Raw genomic sequence first — 12554 nt, forward strand, 5'->3', positions numbered from 1 at the left:
TTTACAACCGTACGCGTAGTGTGCTCCTTCAACGTGACTTTTCGCGTCAGTTGTAAGGTTTTATTTTGGCTCAGGAATGTTGGGCTGTTTCTCTTGTTTTGAGCAGAAAAATAAAACCCTTTATTGCACAAAGACGACTCCAGACATCATCTGCGCCTGATCCCAGCAACATATGCCTTTTGTAGTTTTCACACCGAGATCGTTCCACAAGACGTTAAATATTCCCCCATTCATTTTAGGGTTTTGTTCTTTTAATGATGATAAAATGTTTTAAATGTAAGTTTTATAAACTCAGATGGTTATGGCTTATGAATTATGACCAAAAGAACAAGATTCGGGAAACAAGCGCCCAAGATGAACTTCCTTATTTACACAGTTCAGATTTTTTGCTAAAATGTGATTTTTTTTGCACAGTTATTATTAAATTCGACCCCAATTAGACTGATGTGTGAACGTTTTATGACCTCAGAGCATTTAGGGAAGTTTGTGGATTTTAAAGTTATTGAGCAGTGAAAGCCGATCGTCACTAAATTATAAGACAAAGAAAGATGAGAGAAAAGAATGAAAAGTGTCTGCACTCCTCACTTCAATCAATAATCAAACTGAGCAAAAAATGAAAAGATAAAAACATGCAGAGATTTTTCTCTCTCTTACATTTGGCTCCGCCCAAAAAACCATCCTGCTGATCCTCAAGACTTCTGGAAACATAAGCAATAAAGTAGCAAGATGAGATAAAGAAGATCATAGCAACCAAACATTGTGGTGGAAATGTGATGCTTTAGATCAGTGTTTCCCGATTCTAGTCCTCTGGGCCCCCCAAGCTCTGCATGTTTTAGATGTGCCTCTATACCAGAACAGCTGATTCAAATGATTGCATGACATCTTCTGCAGCCACCAAGTACTGCAGGAGCCTGTTGATCACCCAAAGATTCAATCCAGGTGTGTGGCAGAAGGGAAACACCTAAAACGTGCAGGCAGGGGGCCTGAGGACTGGAACTGAGAAACACTGCTTTAGAACATTTTCTTCAGCCTTGACTGATGGGTGGCCTAGTCAAAGTAGAGCCCTGAATCCCATTTAGATGCTGTGGCATCTAAATGCTTGTTTCTTGTTTAGCTTGTTTAATAGCTTGTTTCTGCTTAAAATTACTACAGTATGACTGAATTTAACATCAATTCTGCAAAGAAGAGCAGGCCAAAAGTACAGAACGCCCAATAAATGATCTTTCATTAACTTTATTTTGTTCGTACAAAATAAAGTTAATCTCTCTGAAACCAAAGAAGTAAAGAATCTAGACCAAATATAAAGGAAGGTCAGAGGACAGGACCTGAAACGGACATTATATTTTTGATCTTTTCCCGTGTTGCGCTGCTGTATCCGCGGTTATCTGCAGCTCCATTCGTCAGGCCGTCAGCGGCCCCTCTCATCGCTCTCCAAGCTCCCCATATGGCTCTTGTTATGTCGAATCCTGGAATGCGAGGTGCATGCTTGGCGAAAGACTCCCTCATCGCTGAGATTAGACATATGGGAACGTGCGTGTGTGTGTGTGTGTATCAACAAGAGTTTGATGCGTTCAACATGATCAGAAAATAGTTTCCTCGTGCACAGATCCTAATCTCTCCTGCCAACACCAACAGCTTGAGTGCTGTGTGATTGCTTGGGACACTTGAGTGCAGTGAAAACATTGTGATGTGATAAAAATCAAAATGCATGCTCTGCTTTAAGCTTTAAGTTCACCCGCTTTTTTTTTTTTGTTAGTTTTTTTTCCACTAATCATCTTATTTGTCCAAACGTTTCCCTCAAAGCTCAGAAACAGTTCCAGGGTGGAGCGCTGAAGGAACACAGTAGCTAATAAGTGCGTATAATTACCGAAAGGCCCGGGGTTATTTCGGATTCCTGTGTGGGGGTTTAATAAGTTGTCAGGTGATGTGCTGACGCTCCGCATTTGTGCAGCCATCATTCAGTCTGCTTGTGCGCTCCGGGGCGGGAGGTGTGGCTCTGCGTGACGGCTTGTGTCACATGGAGGTAATTTTAGCTGGCAGATGACTGAGGTGAGAGGTGGTGAAAGCGCCGCTAAAGGAAGGCGGGGGGGTGACAAGTTTGTTGCTGACACAAACAGAGTTGAGCGTTAATGACTGTAACGCTAAAGCACACAAAGCAGCTGCTGTCTCTTTATGTAGCCGGATTATTTTAAGGAGTTTGGTTAAATGGGGACGATTATGTTTCCTTGAACAAGTCAGGGTAGATTTATGGGCGATGTGAAACATGTTCATTACATTTTGTTTGCTCAAAATCATTCTTAAGTGATGGGATTTTACAGTTTTTAGGGCCTCCTGTCACTTTAAATCCAATAAGCTGCTCCAACTCACCCTTTACTCTCGCACATGAAAATGGCTGCAAACAGATGCAGTTATACAACCGTACACCTTTGAAAAGCACAACTGGAGCCTTCTGCACAACTAACATGACTGCAGCAAGTGATTTCTGAATGATAAGTCAAAACTCTTGTCTTTTCCAGCAGCCATTGTACAGCACAGAACCAGCTGACCAAACATGCTGGAGCTCAACAAAGGTGATGTTTTTGAAACAACTCATTTTCCAGACACCAAAAAAATTAACATGCTGCTAAACTTATTGTTTTTTAAGACCTGGTCTTGTTTTTAGAAGCAAAAACGACTCAAATAGAAGTAAAAAACGTGACAAATGGGAATTTTACATAAGAGATCCTCTTTAAAATATGGAGGAACTTTTTTCCAAGCCCTCAATTTTCATTATTTGCACATTTTATGTTTTTACAGTTATTAAAATATCTGAGTATTGTCTTGTCACATCACAAAAAATTTTTTCTTCGCAAACAATGTGGCTTGTATTTATGCTAATCTCATGTGAGTCGTTCCTGTGTGTGACCGTCGTCTTTTAGGATGTTTCCCTGCAGCTGATTCATCGTTACCATGGAGATCAATGATCTATCTTCTCTCAGTTTAAGGAGGTAATCATCAAGCTCTGTTGGATTTCATGTGCATAAGAAAAGAGTGGAAACCTTTGACTGTACGCTGTGTGTAGTGAAATGTTTAAAATGCAAAATGTGACGTAATCAGGCTGAACAGGACTTTGCGTGTTTTCAGAGGATTAGTTTTACTTCCAGGCGAGCGTGACTTCGTGTTAGAGGCTGGAGTTCAACGGTTCAGGACGCCTTTCAGACGTTTTCCAGGGAAGGATGCTCAGGGCGATGACTAAAGCTTTCCTGGTGCAGGCAGGGACGGACCGTCAGGGTAAATAGTTTCTGCTGGTTTTAGAAGCTCCCGAGTTTCGGTGAACGAGTTCTCAGGACTTTAAAACATTAAAACATTTTTCTGTGACAGAACAAAACATGCAAGTTGGTCTGGTTGGAACATATAGTGTTTATAAATTATGTAATAAACTTATTTGTTTTTTAAGAAAGATAAATTAGATTTTTGATGAAGAGTTGAGAGAAAGAGTTTCATTTTGTTGCACAAACGCCATGCAAAGGTTAAAATAACATCAGAGAAATTAATTTATCTGACTAAATGTTATATTTAATTCCTTTTTCACATTTTCTGTAGTCAACTTTTTTATTATTATTTATTACAAAACATACAGCTCAGAGTGATGATGTCACACATATTAAGTTATGGAAATGTTTGGTTTTGAACTATTTCCATGTGAACACAGGAAAAAAAGAGGAGTCCATTTCCAAAACAAAACTCAGAGATTTTTTTAGAAAAAAAAAGGTAAATTTGTGACTTTGAAAAATTAAACATTTGCTGGAAAAAATGAGAGAAAAATTTTAGGTGAAGTTGAAAAAAGTTCTAGAAGAAACAAGAACATTTCTGACTGAAGTTACAAATGTTCTAGAAAAAAAACCAAATATCAAAGTTTTAAACTTTTTCTACAACATTTCTGAGATGAATCTCAAAATTTGTGAGTTTTTTTTCCGCAAATGTTTAACTATTGGAGCTCAAACATTTTGGGAATTGATCTAATTTCTTGCATTAATCTAAACATTTCTGAGGTTTTTGGCAGAAATTTACTTTTTTCTACATAAAATGGCCCTGATATCAGAGAATAGAAACTTTTAGGATTTCTTCTGGATGAACTTGGCACAATTTGGGCTTTTACACAATTATTTTACTGTTTTAAATTTTTCGTTTCTGCACTTTATTATTTTAAGTGCCTGAAATTCATGTTTATCTCAGACAAACTGACATCATTTCACATTTTCCTCAGTCAGGTCTCAAGGTTCAGTGTCTCTCTGATGCCGTCATTGAAACTTATCTTGAACTTGGTAATTTCTCCGAAGGACAGAAAAGCGCTTTAATCCCACACAAACAGTTTTTAGGCTCAAATTATCCATAAAAACGGTAAACATGAGGTCACATTCCAGCCGGCTGCAGTCATCCCAAACATCAGCGTCCTTCCTTCACTCCTGCTCTGCCTCGTCGTCACACCTCATTCGTCCCCGACCCCGCGGGGCAGCGCTCCAAATTGGGAGGTCAGAGGTCGGCCCTTCAGCTTTCAGTGAGGCCGTGTTGGAGTTTTGCTGTCATCAAAGCGAGACGGTCCAAGGCGACGCGTTCAGGGAGGTGAAGCCAATTCTGTTTCATGACGGACTGCTGGTTTGGCTCCGTTTTACTGGGATCACTGGGAAGATAAAACACACTGGGCTGAACTTCATCTCCACTCAGATCCATTATGATGGAAATTCAACAGTTTCAACTTTCTAAATATTCATTACCCAATGAGCACCCATTTTTCTGTTTCATCTCATCTCTTTTGCTGTTGGGTAGTCTAGTTACATCTAGTTACTTTTACTCGATTACATTTACTTGGGTAAATTTCAAGAGTGTATTTACGCTGTACTTTTTACTTTTGCTTGAGTGATTTCATTATGAAGAGTTTCTGCTCTTACTTTAGTAAGGTTTCTGGATTTTCTTCCCACTGAATGAAAAACAAACACGTTTAAACCAGAAATCCACAAGAAACAAAATCACTTACAGTTTTTGTTAAAGTTTCATACATTTTTTTATTGAATGAAACTGATTTGGAAAATGTTTATTTTTGGTTAATCATATGAATTATTGTAATTTTGGTCCTTAAAATACCAACATTTCTACCTAATCTTTTTATTTTTTATGCAATTTTAAAATATTACATGATTGATAGTTTCATCAGTTACTCCGTACGTTTTACTCTTACTTGAGAAATTCTTGGACTTTTTACTTTTACCTTGATAAAAAATATGTTCTAGTCGTTCTAGTCTTACTTCAGTACAACCACCACTGGTGCGTTCACACGAGGCCTGTTTAATCCGCTCCAAAAGCAGGAAGTGGACTACAAATCAGGGCATTCTGGGTAAACACAACCAAAACAAACGGGCCAGAGGGAGAAAAGGCTCCAAGTCTGTTACCAATGACAAAAGAGAAACCCAACCGTTGCTCAAATTTGGCGCCGCTTAGCGTCTTCTTCAGTGGTTTTTGCGTCGTTCTTGGAGCAGCGCCCCCACAGGCGAGGAGGTGAACAGTTTGTTTTTGCACGTGAACAGCAGCAGCTGAAAATGTAACAAATGTTTCGACTTTGGTTCCCAACCCGACTATCAGGTGTGAAAACCCCCTGTGAAGGCCTTCCTGCTTAGAGCACGGCTTACCGTTACCGTGATTGACTGATAAAAGAAAACACTGCGAGCAGAGAGCCTGTTAGTCATTTGCTTTAATTAAAAATGAGAAATGCATGAATGCGTTCTCCCCCAGAGGGAACCCAGCCCTTCCCCTCAGGGTGGTTGGAGCCGGATCCACACACACGCCCACACGCGCACACACACACACACACACACCCCAAAACCACTGCTGGTGCAACAAGTTCCTTCTTTATTACTCATTTACTAAACCTGACTCATTTCAAGCCCACATTTAAAAACCCACGTAAGCAGCAGAGAGGGGAGCGTTATCCTTTTTCATTGAGAAGAAACCATCCCATACAAACGTCTAATCCCTTCTGGAAGCTGACTGTCCAAATTTCCCTCCAAACAGTCAGAAAGACTGACGCTAAATCCTCCTTTTACTCCTTAAACTTCATTTTTGACCCTCAGTCTTATGAACGGTAGTTTCCCAGTGGTTGCAGTGGATCTGCAGGGGCGCCTGCTGTTTCCAGCTCCTGAAAATGGAGAAAATCTTACAAGTCTGAACTCGTCTTACTTAAAATGGCACAATAAACACAATGCTGTCTACAGTGAACTTTACTTGAGTATCTTTCTGATAACTTTTTACTTTTACTCTTAATGTTGTAGAAGTATTTGTTTGTACTTTCTACTTCTCACATTTTCACATATGGCTCTTTACTAGCATGATGGAAAAATCCACCACTCACACAAAAAGTGTTGTAGTGGAAATTCACCGTTCAGCTGGATGCAGGAGAACAAACTGCAGCCTGAGAAAGACAACATGGCCGAAGACATTACCCTGAGTAACACTGCGAGATTTTCCCCGTCTGGAGTCTTGATTTAAAAATCCTTCCATGTTTTTGGCTCAAAGAAGGATTAGTGACGAACGCTTTGTGTTTAGTGCAACCTAACCTTGAAGGAAAACTAGACCTTATCTGTATTTTTTTATTTATTTCTATACCAACACAGAGCAAAAGAAAAAAAGTATGTTGTGAGTAGAACTTTTTAAATATTTTAAACTTATCAAGTCATTTTGTATTCTTGAAGCTGAAAATGACGTTTGACTTTTTGTAAGAGTCCAACTTGTACTTTTACTTTCACTAGAGTATTTTCTCAGAAAAGTTTCTGTACTTCTACTTTAGTAGGGAATGTGATTACTTTTGACAGCGCTGATGAAAACCTCAGCAGGAAATTTTCTAGAAGTTGAGTTGGAAATCTGAAGACGCAAGACGAGCAGAGTAAAAGTTTACGACAAGGTAAAACTGATATTGCATGTCTATGTTTTTATGATTCCATTCCCATTTGAAGATATAAAAATATAGTTTCAGTGAAAGAAATCCTCTTTATTTGGTTCACCAGGCTCACCTGCTTCTCTGTGTCTCCATGGAAACTCGTTTAGTTTACATGAGTCCGCTGGACTCCAGTTGACGTGTTGCATCCATCTTCAGGTTGCTCCTGAAAGGCCTGGATTGTCTCCCGACCCCGCAGCTGCAGAAAGCAGACGTTTAATTGACAAGTAGTAAAGGTGAGACTCCGGTGTGGCCAGACGCCTGCAGCGAATCAAGTCGGGGGAGTGGCAGGAGCCGCCGACGCTGGAGACCATAAAGCCAAGAGCGGCTGCTCAGCGTCAGCGGATGGGAACCGATGAAACAAATTCACGGTTGGGGAAATGAGACAGCATGTTAGGTGAGACACAGCAGAACCGACAGCCGAGGGATGTCGGATTTATCTCGATGCTCTCGCAGCAGGGAGACGTTTTTCTGGGGAGCTCCTGACAACAAGTCGTCACATTTGTTTTAGTTGCCGTTTGTTTCTTGTTCTATGTCGTTTTCTTATTTTTCCTTTTTCAGTCTCGTCTGACGATGTTTAAACTTGACATGTCGGACATGTCTGCACTCACTCCTTTCAGCAAACAGAAAAAAACGTGGTACAGTAGCTAAATGATTTTTAATGACTGTGGTTCACATAAAGGAGGGTGGAGCAGCAGCTCAGTTCTGTAAATAGAAAGTCTCCTCTAAAGACGATTAAAATGTGACTAAGAGACAAACAATGTGTTTCTGACAGACCTGGAGGTGAGGTTAGGTCACAATCCCAAACTTAAGATTAAACATTTGGGTCTCATAAAAGTCTTAAACCAATCAATCAACTTTATTTGTCTAGCACATGTTGCCAACTAGTAGTAAAAACACAAAAATAGGGAGACCTGTTATACAAAATTCACATTTTGGACGTTTTTGGACTTTAATTTGGGTTTCTACTGCTTCTTAAAACAGCCCAGACGATTTTTGGCAAGAAGTTTATGTTTTTGGTGTCTGGAAAATGAGCCGTTACAAAAACCATCAGAATGTAACATCACAAATCAGCAAGCATTGCTGGTTACCTAGCAACACCGCCTGAGTTCTGCCCTGTTACCTAGCAACCCAAACTGAGATCCAGCATGTTTGGTCAGCTGGTTTTACTGCTGTATGCTCTGTACAATGGCTGCTGGAAAAGTCTAGTTGTTGATTTACCATCCAGAAACCACTTGCTGAGCAGGAGGCTCTACTAATGCTTTTCAAAGGTTGATGGTTCTTTGAACAGCAATCTGTTCGCAGTCATTTTCACATGTGAGTGTAAACATTGAGTTGGGTACGTGGTCAGCAGCAGCTTATTTGGATTTAAAGTAACAAGAGGCCCTAAAACAGCTAAAATCTCCTTATCTAAGAATGATTTTTGTGCAAAAAATGTAATGAATTTGTTTTGTATCGCCCATAGACTTATGCTAATCTGTTCAAGGATGCATCATAGGTCACTTTTAAAATCGAAATCTAAACTCAGTCAAACTAAAGTCAAAGCAAGATGACTTTAGTTTGACTAAAATCATCTTGTTTATAAAATATTTTACATATTTTATTGCTGACATCGATGTCCTCCTTTATGCTCTTTCCAGTGGAGGATGGTTGTTTATAGCTCGCCTAATTCCTGGTGAGTTTTATAGCGAAGATTCCTTCACGGTTGGTCATTATGTCTCAGCCAGACGTTAGCGATTGGGTAAAATCAGATCCGGTCATTTAGAGCTTCCAGCAGGTTTCTCAGTCATGTCCAGACTCCAAAAAGCAGAAAGTAGAACAAGGAATGTCTGGGTTTCCTTTCTGGACTTATTTATCCCGACGACCCAAACCTGGATAAGTGAGTAAAGGTTGTATTATAATGAACTGCCCAAAGGACGTTTCTGGAACAATGTTTTAATCCCAAATCTTGAAAAAGTCTTGAAAGGTTTTTTTCTTTAACTCTTCCCAATTAGCTTTACTGGTTCAGTCTTTCTGTAATTGTTCTGCTATGAACATTAATTAGCATTTAGCATGCTCATGTTGGTCTGCAGAGTCCAGAATTTGTTGGATTCCCATCTTCTCTCAGATTTTTGCTGTGTTTGGAATTCATTTCTTGACATTCGTGAATCCTGCAGGACAGCAAAACGAAGTTTATGGCGTGTTGCTGGATAATATAACCGTGTAACATCATTTGTTGATGTTCATCCAATGTTGCTTTTCTTTCTATTCCACTCAATCTTTCATTTCTGTGACTTCCTGACTCTTAAAATGTCAATTTGAAGGAGGACGTCCATGTGCGCCAATCTGTCCACCCGTCTGTCTGCTTCCTGCTCAGCCTGGAGTTTCTCTGCACACTTCACCTCACATGAACTCTTTAATGCAACGTCCCGACTGACAGACAAATCCAAACAACTCGACAAGGCTGAAAAAACACATTTCTCCAACAATGCGGGTAATCAGATGTGCTTTGCTTCATTTCTATCATGAACTGTCATAAGAAAAAACAGAAATATGTTTATGTTTTAAAACATAACATAGAGTTATATTTGCAAAAACAAAAAAGTCTTTAGATATATTCTTTAAACGTCCTAATGCAACAACAGTCCTAAAAACTTTTTTTTTTTTTTCACGTTTCTAATAATTTGGAAATTAGAAAAACATGAACCTGCCCAATGAACGTCTCCAATAATTCTGGGTCACTGGTTGCCATGGCAACTTCCCCTGTTGTTTTTTTTTTCTCTTTATTGGCAAGAGGGAGGGTGAGCCCACAGCACCACCGTTTTCCCCAGACAGGCAGACAGAAACACAGACAGGAACTTAATCCGTAAATAAACAGCCAGTGAACAAAAACCAGCCAGAAAAATTAATTTTAAAACAGTTTCTTTAGTCCGAGCAGCTGCCACAGGTGGTACAGCACCAAACACTGTCCTCAGGTAACAGGACTACTTACACATGTTTACTCAACTAAAGGTAAAAAGGAAACATCCAGGAAAAAGTATTTGGTGAAAAGTACTGAGTAACTGATCAAATTATCAGTCATTTAATATTTAAAAAATGCATCAAAGACATAAAGTTAGGTGGAAATGTGGGTATTTTGAAGACCAAAATGACAATAATTCATATAAGTAGCAAAGAAATGACAAAACTAGGAAAAAGAAAATGTTTCCAAACCAGTTTTGTTCAATAAAACACTGCAGCTGTGTGTCTGTGTTGGTGAACGTTTGGTTAAAATATGTTTGTTTTTCATTCAGTGGGTAAAAAATTCAGAAATTTAACTCAAGTAAGAGAAGAGAGACTTCATAATGAAATTATTCAAGTAAAACTGGAAAGTACAGAGTAGTAAAAATACTCCTAAAAGTACAGTTTAAATGTACATGTAACTAGTTACGACTCAACTCTGATGGACGTTTCTGTTTTTCTGACCCACAACAAGGTAAAGAGACAATTTGGTTACAACTTTGAAGAGAAACAGAAGTTTAAATATGTTGGTAGTGAATTAGAGACTGAAATAACTAATAATAAATAATAAAAACACGTTGTTTTGACGTTTACCTTGTTAAACGACGCAGCGTTTGATTCAGAGCTGAACATTCCTGGGAAAGTTCTCAAAAATGATAATCGAACATAAATTATCGTCACTATAAAACCGTTAACGGTATCAACAGGCAGGTAAGGACAAGACACCTGGACCCGTCTAGACTGCATGGAGTTTCTGTGAAGGATGACTGATCCTCGGAGCATTTTCTGATCCGTCTCGCCAGATTCATAGGAATTTCTCTTTGTTTTATGTTACATTCATATGCTCCCATCCTCACTAATTAATAACCAGCTTTTTCTTCACATTTTGAATAAACAGAAAACATTTAAACAAAATTAACCTGGCAGAAACACAAACTCTTTTCCAGTACAAATATCTAAGATCACTTGAAATACAACAAAACTAACATATAAGTCACTTTTTAACAAGAAATAGGATATTTTTTCAAGCCAATAATTTCTTAAAATAGATGAAAAGTAACGAGATATTAAAATTTTACATTTTAACATTAAAAAAACATTTTTATTTTTTTTAATTTAAAACAAACTTTGAAATCTTGCTATAAAGTTACAGTTTTGTCTCATTTCCAGAGCACTAAGACGTTTGCATCAGGAAACCAAAATAGTGTAAGATTTTGAACACAGTACAAACACTCGTGTGTCTTTTTGTTTTTACAGCCAGAAGTTGTAAAGTTAAGTAAAAAGTTCTGTAAGGTTCTGTTTGCCTCTTTAGCTCTTGGGTTGATTTGGATAAAGCTTGCAGTTAAAACGTTATTTTCACATTAATTATAGGTTCCAAACCAAATCAGAGGTTTACTGTAGTTATTTCTGTGTGTGTAAACTTCACACTCTGCGGTTTGCTCTTAAATATAAGCTGGTCTGATTAGTTTTACTGTCTGACGTCGTGTTGACCTGTCAGTCTGACAGTTTGCACATGAATGATCTGTAGGACAGAGCGTTGGTAATCAGCTCCATCTCTACGGTCTTCATCTGAATTCCCAGATTCATGTAGCGAGTCAGATAAGGAGACGAACGCGCTTTCGGAAGGACTTCCTGGGTGTTCTTAGCGCCGCTTTCTGATCCTCCAAACCTCCGTTTGTTTGCATGAGAAAGAGCGGATTACATTTATGTTTTTACTTGTTTAAGTCAAACAAGGAGGGAGAGAAAAAGGCGGTCCGTCAAAGCGAAGCGCTGAGACAGGACCAGAAGAGAAAATGCCCCGGAGGTTGGTGTCGGCAGGTTTTTATGGCTCCAATCATGCGAACCATAATTGGTTCAAACTGAGGAGCAATCATTTTACACTTGCAGTCGAATGTGTCTTTGAAGAGCGAGGCGTGTGCTGACGTGAGTGCATTCTTCTCTTTCTGTTCGCTCCAACTTCTGCAGAGCGTGGAAAGTCCCCTGGCTTAAAGAAGCACAATGACAGAGTCTCATTAAGCGAGTCGGATGCGAGATAAGGCGCCTGACGTCGGAGCCAACCTGAAAGCACCACCGTTTCTCCCGTACGTCAGCACATGTTACTGATCTGCCTCTCGTGTCAACAAAAAAAAGAGGAAAACTTGTGTAAAATGGTAATTAAAATCACAATGAAAAGATATATCACTGTCAGACTAACAATTACTGCCAAATATATGGCCTCTGTAAATTTTCTACCTTCACAGTTGTGCCAGAAACGTCGACATGTTTACTAATTTGCATCCTCAGCTCCTCCTTTGCTAAGTGTTTTTGTCCATCCAGCAGCTCCTGCAGCTAAACTTCAAATATTTCTGTGTTTGTGTATTTATGATGTTTAGGAGACAGATTGATATTTGAAGATGAGACCGGCTCAATTGTTAAATTTATCAAATTAATTCATGTTCACTTTATTTGGGCTTGTTAATCCTTCTAGTTTATTTGAAGAGTCAGTTCAAGTCATATTTTTCATAACATATTTGGAAATAAAAACATTGTTTTGGGTCAAACATCTCGGATTCCTACTTACTAATTTCCAGATCCCATCATGCAGAATCGTTTTGTGTTTGTTTTGTTTTTG

General features: G+C 39.0%; 1 long non-coding RNA gene across 3 annotated transcripts in view; it reads left to right on the plus strand.

Moving 5' to 3' along the window:
- LOC122840044 overlaps nt 1-12119 on the plus strand; it is a 69488-nt gene extending 57369 nt beyond the window's left edge. The window contains exons 14-19 of one of the 3 annotated variants that reach the window (XR_006372161.1): nt 2517-2570; nt 2919-2987; nt 3144-3270; nt 6843-6931; nt 7035-7361; nt 11909-12119. This is a non-coding gene — a long non-coding RNA (uncharacterized LOC122840044). The remainder of the gene's footprint in view (nt 1-2516; nt 2571-2918; nt 2988-3143; nt 3271-6842; nt 6932-7034; nt 7362-11908) is intronic. The other 2 variants (XR_006372162.1, XR_006372163.1) reach the window with 2 other exon arrangements.
- The last annotated feature ends 435 nt before the right edge of the window (nt 12120-12554 follow it).

The sequence above is a fragment of the Gambusia affinis genome, linkage group LG11, assembly GCF_019740435.1.
Source record: "Gambusia affinis linkage group LG11, SWU_Gaff_1.0, whole genome shotgun sequence".
Classification (NCBI taxonomy): Eukaryota; Metazoa; Chordata; class Actinopteri; order Cyprinodontiformes; family Poeciliidae; genus Gambusia; species Gambusia affinis.